Source organism: Panicum virgatum, chromosome 8K (assembly GCF_016808335.1).
Source record: "Panicum virgatum strain AP13 chromosome 8K, P.virgatum_v5, whole genome shotgun sequence".
Taxonomy (NCBI): domain Eukaryota; kingdom Viridiplantae; phylum Streptophyta; class Magnoliopsida; order Poales; family Poaceae; genus Panicum; species Panicum virgatum.
The window spans coordinates 35,558,812-35,567,462 of NC_053143.1; the positions used below are offsets into that span (position 1 = coordinate 35,558,812).

Below are 8,651 nucleotides of genomic sequence, written 5' to 3' on the forward strand. Positions count from 1 at the left end.
ATCATTTTCAAAGCATATTTGTTTTAAAATTTGAAAGATTGTTTAAAACCTCGAATACTATGGTTCATTTGACCTGTCATTTTATGTGCAAAATTTCATATACACATAAACACACATTCATACACATGCATACTCATACATACACATATTTTATTATCCAAAAGAAATGCATAATTTGATTTTTTCTTGTTTATTAAGTATGAAATCATATTTAATATTTCTTGCTTAGCATTTTAAAACTCTGGGATGTCACAGTGGCCTCCGGGACGAGTTACCCCGTCCCGTAGACACCATGCTGACATTTTCAATGGGAGACTCGGGTTGCCCCGGGATCTTCCCGCTCTCAATAGCAGGCAACGAAGCAGGAATTTTGTGCAAGCTGGGTTTCGATCATTTTATTGAAACTTAACTGATTTTTAAGAGTAGAAGACAAAGCTTCAAGCTTAACATTTAAATTTCCAGGGATTTGTCATTGGCCAAAAGCTTTTTATTTATATTTTTGTTGATTTTAACTTGGCCAAGAACAAGATCTCTCAAGGGAGGTTGGTTTGAATTGAAATTTGAATTGAAAGAAGAGTTATAATTATTACCTCCCTGAAATGGTGGACGTGACTGGTTCCACCACTAGCCTCCTTGTTGTGGACGGTACCCGTTGTTGTTGTTGTTGAGGTAGGCGCAGCCTTCACGGGTTTCGGGGCAGTCATTCTCCAAGTGTCCATCATTACCACAGACTTCGCACATGAAGTGCGATTCCATGGCACGGGCATAGTTTTCTCTATGCTTCTTGAATTCGGCCCTTTCGCCGAGTTGCTTTAGTAGGAGGTCCAGTTTGGCAACGATCATATCTGTCTCCTTGATGGTATGCGTGCCCTTGGTGCAGGGTTGGAGTCGTTCATCGCTCCACCCCTGATTGGAGACCATCTTCTCGACCAATGCTTTGGATTTGGCTATGGTCAGGTCGAGGAAGGCTCCTCCAGCAGTGGCATCAATATTGGCTCGAGATGTCGTTGTGAGCCCATTGTAGAAGCTTTGCAGGACAAGCCACTAGTCCATGCCATGATGAGGACAGGCCAGGATGTATTCCTGCAGCCTCTCCCAAGCTTCTGGCATGGATTCCATCTCTGTCTGCTGGAAACTTGAAATTCTCCCGCGCAGGGCATTTGTTTTGCCCAGCGGGAAGAATTTTGCGAGGAACGCCTTGGAGCATTTGGCCCAGGTGTCGATGTCCTTTTCTTTATAAAACCACTATTTCGCCTTCCCCAGGAAGGAAAAGGGAAACAGACGAAGCTTGACAACGTTGGCGGTGACACCCCATATGACAATGGTGTCGTAGAGCTCCAGAAAATTCTGCAAATGTGCATTTGCATCCTCGTTCGGCTTGCCACAGAATGGGCTAGCCTGCACCATGTTGATGAGGCTTGATTTGAGCTCGAAGTTCACATCCCGACATTGATGTTGGGGCCAGTGGACACATTGTTGGTGGAGGGGAGGGAGAACTCGCGGAGAGTCTTTTCAGCCATAGCCTCAAGAACGAGTGGTGCTTCTGAAATGGGTTCCTGTGCTGGGAGGATAGTGAGAGGAGGAATGACGCGAGGTCATGTCCTTCTCACGAGCTTCTCTGTGTAGTTTTCTGGCATGGAGAAACAGGTCATACACTACCCCTGTCTTCTTTCAAATCAAAAATAAAAGAAGACATAAAGTCACATTAGCCCGAAAGAGTAAAGACAATATCCTGAGTACAAGGTCTAAGTTAATATTAGCACAATATCTTTGTTCACATGCCGTCCCCGGCAACAGCGCCAGAAATGCTTGTTGACATTTCTTAGCATAATCACTAAGAATGGTTAATGCTTAGCAACAACGCCAGAAATGCCTATTGGCAGTCCTTAGTGCAATCACTAGAAATGAGGGCGCCGAACCCATCCTAGCAACTGCACCCAAGGGGTGCCACTCTCGTGGTATAATCAATACAATTACAGATGGATCCGCAAGCGCATGGATATACCATTGTAATATTTCACACGGAGAGTAAGGGTATCATTATTTATTTGTGTCCCAAAGGACGACAGCGGCAATGGTATTGTACTCAACATTAACCATGACATTGTGCCTCAAGCAATAGGCAATACTCTAACAGGGGTAAGTACAGATAAAGAATAAGCAAGAGTAATGTGACACAGCACACATCCACACTCCAAGAGGAAGGAATAAAGGAGAGAAACTATAAAACAAAGAACTACTCTATCCTACATCAAGTCAGCTGGAGAGTAGGCTACGTTAGGTGTCCTAGTGCTTCTATCCAAAGCTGGGGTCATGTTAGATCATGGTTAGGACTGCAGGTGCTAGGAAAATGGGATATCGGGGAGAAGGTCCCGCACCGGAGTATATCCAATCCCGCTACCTCTTTGCATGAACTCCTACACCGAACCCGAATGTCGGGGAGTATGCTAAATGCAACACTACTGTTACGCCGGACGGACAGGGCTGTCACCACCTGCCGTCTACCCCAGTCACACTGTGGAACACGGTCATATCCGAAGGATCCCGCATACCCGAGCACCACGCTCATGTATGAAGTCACTACTCTAGTGCCCCCAGGTCTCCCACCCTTCGGATGGACGAGTAAAACACTAGAGCAAGCCCAAAAGCACAACGAACCTCTATCCATACCCGGATCATCTGGCCTAACCAAGACCATAGCATAACTTATGAACGATCTAAGCATGGATTGATAAACTATCAATATAGTAAAGCAACCATGGCAGAACTCTATATTATGAATAGAAGTCTGACAAGTCGGATACAAAGCCATACCAGGAGCCGAGGATTGCTCAATCACCCTGAGGACGACTTGCTTGCTAATGAGAACTAGACTAGGTCCACTACCTAGCTAAGAGAGCAAGAGAGAGGAGAGCCTTCTTGGAGAGAATGGAATGAAGTGTGTGTGTGTGTGAGGGGTGAGAGGGGCCCTATTTATACTAGTGGAGGTCAGTTCCCGCCAAATGCACGTATGGAAGGTAATCAGGAGACTTGGGTCCAACTCCTCCTCGAAATGCACCTGGACGGGAGGCCGGCCAGGTTCGGCCGACCCAGGGGGTCGGCCGGCAACACCTAGCCGCCTCTCGTCCTTATCCTGCTCTGGCAGGCTAACATGTGGGCCCTGATATCTTTCCTTATATGCATTATGCGTGGCGCGCCCATTTTCTCTGCCAGATGGGCCCTCCTTGTAAGTGGGTGACGCCGGACGCGATATTCCGTGTAGTTGTATGGTGTCTGCTACGTGTTTTCATCTTATTCCACTCCTGCTCATCTGAAACGTACAAAACTCAAAAACAACTGTGGAGCGAGGTTAGTGATACAAATATGCGAGTAAGGCATGCAGTTTTCCTTTATTATTGAGTATAGTTGATGGGTGAAAATGGCACTTAAGCACCGTCAACAGTCTTTCATACATGTTTGATCAAGATCATGTGCACTCCACCAGCTGAACTTCTATGCTGGAAGTCAGCTATGCCATTCCATCCATTCACAAAATAAAACTCCATGTTTAATGATCTCTCTCTCTAGTATCCTTCAAATGAGGCATGGGCTATCAAAAAAAAAGATGGCATGCCCAAGAAGCATGACCCAAAAAAAAGAGAAAAAATGGACAAATCAATGTCCATGAAAAAATATAATTATATATATATATATATATAGCCATGTCCTCATGTTATCCAAATAAAGGAGAGAGAGATTCATAAAAGGAGTATTTCATTCCATCATCCACCTTCCACATATGTGCACGATCTTGATCAGCTTGTGTGATTTTTCATCTTCATGGATCCGTTGTTTGATTTTGCAATAAATGTGACACAAGTGCATGCTTCCATTTCCCTACCTTGAGCTCCACATAAGCTATCTTTAGAAGTAGGGTGAAAAGAGGCAATGCCTTGGTAAGGATATATACTCAATGAGCGACAAAAATATTTCCACAACTCCAGTCATATAGCAGGGAAGTGGAGGAGACTGAAGTCAATACCGTTCCACTCTTCAACTTCCTAAGCAATTCATGGTAGACACATCAAAATTCACAGGCAAAGGTAAGACCTAGAATAATTTGTATGCAGATGTCATATCATGTGAAGTCAGGTCCGCCTTATTTCTTGCCTTTACTCGAGGACGAGCAAAGAACTAAGTGTGGGGGATCTTGTTGACGGTCACTAACGACCCATTTTAACCGTCAACTATCGTGCAAAAGTCGAGCATCAGAAGGAATAAATGTTAGCATAGGATGGTTATTTGACGAATTCCACAGATGCTGGTCTGAGAATGTGTGCAGGTGAATTTGGGCCAAAACTGCAGGTAACGAGCATATTATCCAAGGCATAAATTCTTGGGCCAAGCACAAGCAAGCCCAAAGGCCAAAAGGGCCCACTTGGCAGCTGCACATGAGAGGGAAACTCGGCCCACATGCGTGACACGTCATGGATCTGAGGCAACAACTTCTCGACGAATCAGATGCGTTCACAAGGATCTACGGGCCCACCAGAGCACCAAAACCGACTCAAGACAGGCCCTTACCCATATACATGACATGGGGGCCCACCTAACAGTCTTCTGACCAAAGACCGGGGCGAACGGAGCCAACCCACGGTCGGCCGACCAGCCAGGTCGGCCGGTCCAGTGGTGACGGCCCACGGGCCCCACCACCTCTCAGATGACATGCGGCGAGGTGTGGTTGATCCCCAATGGCGGTTTGGCTCATTCCTTGGGCAAATGGCTGGTGGCTCCCTCCTATAAATACAAGGGGAGGGGGCAAGAATAGAACACACACAACACACCACACACCACACCATCTCTTCTCTTGAGTTCTCACTTGAGTGAGAGTTGTCTTAGGGAGTTTAGGAGTAGAGGTACTCAGGAGGGGCGTCGGTAACGGCGCTCTTCTCCAAATTGTACCTCTACGAGAGTGAGGGAAATAGTCGGGGGATGTGCCGAGCTTGTCGGCGCTCTTCTCCACTTGCACCTCAACGGATGATTATTCGGTTGTAAGTGTTCGAGACTTTCTTTGCTTATTTAGAATTAGAGTTTAGATAACAAGTTATCATCTCTGCCTTATATTAGTTGATGTGTATGCTAGCGAGTAGCATTTGACTCTAGAGTTGGGCTCCGGATAGAAAAGGATAAACCTGTACGCCTCTAGAGTTAGTAGGGAAAGGCGTAGACGTGGTGTCTAGGCTGGACTATACCACTCAGTTGTCTGATAGTCCCACGGTTTGTAGAGGTAGCCGGCAGGTGGTGACAGCCCTGTTCGAGCCTTTTAGTAATCCTCCATGTTCGGATATTGGATAGACCACATATTGGAACTATCGGCTTGTATAAGCCGGTCGATACCTTTAGCTCGAAGTATAATGGCGACGTGGTCTCTTCTTCTATACATAGATTCTAGATCTTAGAAAGTCCTCTCTTTCCTGTCTTCCTACACCAGTGTGTGTGTCCTTGGACAACCTAAACCCGTAGGTAGTGTACTCATGTTTCCTAGTGGCTACGATACCCTGGAATACTCTTGGGTGAAAGCTACAGCGGTATCCGTGCGCTTGCGAATTTTATTTGTGACGTTACAAAATACCAACAAATGTCAAGGAGGAGCATGATTTTTGTGATGAAACTTCATGCTCATGGAGTGAGTGGCTTGATCTTCGGATAGCGAAACTCAGGAATGTTCATGGCCCCATAGTGAAAGAGGATGTGTAACTCTGTGGGCCAAATAAACAATTCTGAGTTCGGGTCATGAGGGAAATGAATTTCTTTCAACTCATCCCCTCCTTCGGTAGGAAGCTTAGCATTTCATCAAAGATGAACGTGGAGGCAAAGCAATCCATCCTAAGCTTCCAATAGAAGTTCATTTGATTGGAAGGGTGAACATAACTTCTATTGGGCATCAATCAAAATCAAGGATTTAGAAATGAACTTTGATTCACTTGATTTGATTGGCATCGATTGATAATCGACGATATGAATGTGAATTTATTTCACTCGATTTGATCGGTAAGGCGTGAGGGTGAATCTTGTAGCCGGATGAGGAACTAAGTCCAAAGAGGATAGCTCTAAAGACTCACCCCAAAGGGATGGAAGGTGTGTACAAGGGTAACCTTCCAAGGGTAGTGGGGGTAGGGGTAGAGGTAGAGATAAGAAAAGCAAAAAGATACGAGGATAGAATGGGTAGCAGGGGTGAAGGTAGAGCTAAAGCAAAAGAAAATAGTTTTTTTTGGAAATATATGAGGACCAACTAGGTTCGAAGTTAGAACAGCAACCGTTCCCCGGCAATGGCGCCAGAAAGCTTGTTGGGTATTTTAACGATGCGAATTAGATCCGCAAGTGCACGGATACCGTTGTAGCTTTCACCCGTGAGTATTCAAGGGTATCGTATCCATAGGGAACGTGTGTGCACTAACTCCTAACTCAGTCGGTCCATGGACACACCAAGATTAAGTGGCAAGGCTGGAGAGGATTCCTGAGGTATCACTAAAGATGAGTTAAAGGTCGATCTCTCAGGTAAGACTCGCTTCGGGCACCGGCTTACCCCTGAAATGGTTCGGAGACTCCGGCCAACGGCTCTATGCTAGATCCGAACATGGAGGACTACTAAGGACCAACAGGGCTGTCACCACCTGCGGCCTACCTCACAGACTATGGGATATAAGGCAAATGAAGGTAACCCTTAGCATAGACACCACGCCTATGCTACTGATTACTACTGCAGTCTAACTACGTCTGATATCTCTGAAAATCTAACTAATGAGAAAGTGTAGATATAGCTAGCCTAGCACAGCTGACTCGAGCTCTGACTTTTACCTTGCCCCCGGCCTAAAGCAATCTTTATCTTTTATTTATCCAAGAGGGTAGTTTATGTGTGTGTCACACTACCTCCTACCATGTTATTATCTTACCCCTGTTTATGCATGAGAATATCCAATCTAGATAGAGATCACGAACTAATCTATATACTCTCCCACTCATCGTCTTCCCTGCGGAAATATAAAAGACACCCCGGTATACTCCCAGGTAAAATGCTACAGCGGTATTTCGTGTGCTTGCAGATTTATTCATGGTTCATGAAATACTGCCACTCCAAACTTGGCGTCTGTGGGTGTCATCGCCAGGTGACGTTGGTAGGCGCCAACAGGGAGCGAGCGTCCTTGCGAGGGAGAAAGGGGAATAGTCCCCTGGCTGGCAGGCAGGGCCAGGCGGTCGGCGCCTTGGCGTGACTGACAGGTGAGGGCCACTAGTCAGTGGCGGGGAAGGGAGAGGGATGTGCGCGCTAGGCTGGCTCGTCCGCGGAAGGGCGCGTGCGGTTGGGCCGCGCGTGCGAGCGGTGCGAGCTAGGCCAAGGCGCTGGGTCGTGCAGGACGGGTTGGCGTAGGGGTGAAGGGGGTGATGGGCCGTGCAAGGTTTAGGTGGGTCGGGTTTAACTGGGTCTTGGGCTGGACCGGTTGCAGGGTTAGCTACCTGGGCGGCTTGGGCTGAGGTTTGGATTAAGGTAGGATCTAGGTCCGGGTAGGGTAGGTCTTGGGTTTGGATTTAATTTGAATGGTTGAATTCAAATTAAATCCTACTCAACAAAGTTAGCACTTGAATTTAAATTGAAGGGCACACTTCAATTTAAATCCCACACAATTTCAATCAAGAAAATAAATCTAATCGAACTTCAAATAAACAAGGCAGAGCCAAAAAGATCCAATTAAATGCCAAATATATTCACACTAGCATTTAATACTCCTTAATTTAAATCAAAATTTTAATTTACTAGGAATTTTGGAAAGCCAGAATTCCTACTTAAATGAATTATTTACAACACCAACACAAAAATTTTTGAAATTCACATTTTTCGACTATTTAACATTCCGGAAAAATCCGAGATGTTACATATATATATATATATGTATATATATATTCAGACATGGTTACCCCTTTTTCTTTTCTTTTTTTTTGGGCCATGCTTCTTTGGCATGCCATCTTTTTCTTTTTTTGGGGCAACCATAATCTAACCATACTTTGTTTCAGGGATGTTCCAAGAGAGAGTTTGCCAAAACATGGAGTATTTATTGGTGGATGGTGGTGGTGCTAATTCCAAGTGTAGGAATGTCACAAATGGATGCGGATGTGGATGTGTACGTGCTCATGATCGAGAAAGCATGAAAAGATTCTCACTAGGGTAACAAAATTTGAAAAAACTCAACAAAATGACAAGCAGCATATGTATAAGGTTTCTCATGATGTATGACATATGGCTCTGGTAGGACTTTGCTTATCACTGAGGAACTTGCCTTTTGAACTTTTCAAAAAAAAACTACAAATTTCAAGCATCACTAGAACAAGATTGCATAGCTTTATTTACCATATCTATACTCACAACAACTTAAGACTTGGATTAAGCATGCGCAACCCACAAAACTTTCGGGTTCGTGGTAAAGAGTTTAACATAGCCAACAAACTTAAACTTAAGAGAACTTTTTGCCTCAAACTAGACATACCAGGCAAGGCAGAACAAAGTAAAACTCACCCTTTCAACTTTCAAGAGAAGTTAAAACATTCTTACCGCGCATGATGAAAAAGGAAATGAACCAGTAAATATTTATTTTGTTTTTAAAAGGTTTTACCAAATTTAT

General features: G+C 44.9%; 1 non-coding gene across 1 annotated transcript; it reads left to right on the plus strand.

Annotated features, from left to right (window-relative positions):
• Nucleotides 1-1,051: 1,051 nt before the first annotated feature.
• On the plus strand, nt 1,052-1,160 carry LOC120646538. The gene has a single exon (XR_005664442.1). It is a non-coding gene; the product is annotated as a small nucleolar RNA R71 (small nucleolar RNA).
• Nucleotides 1,161-8,651: the final 7,491 nt, after the last annotated feature.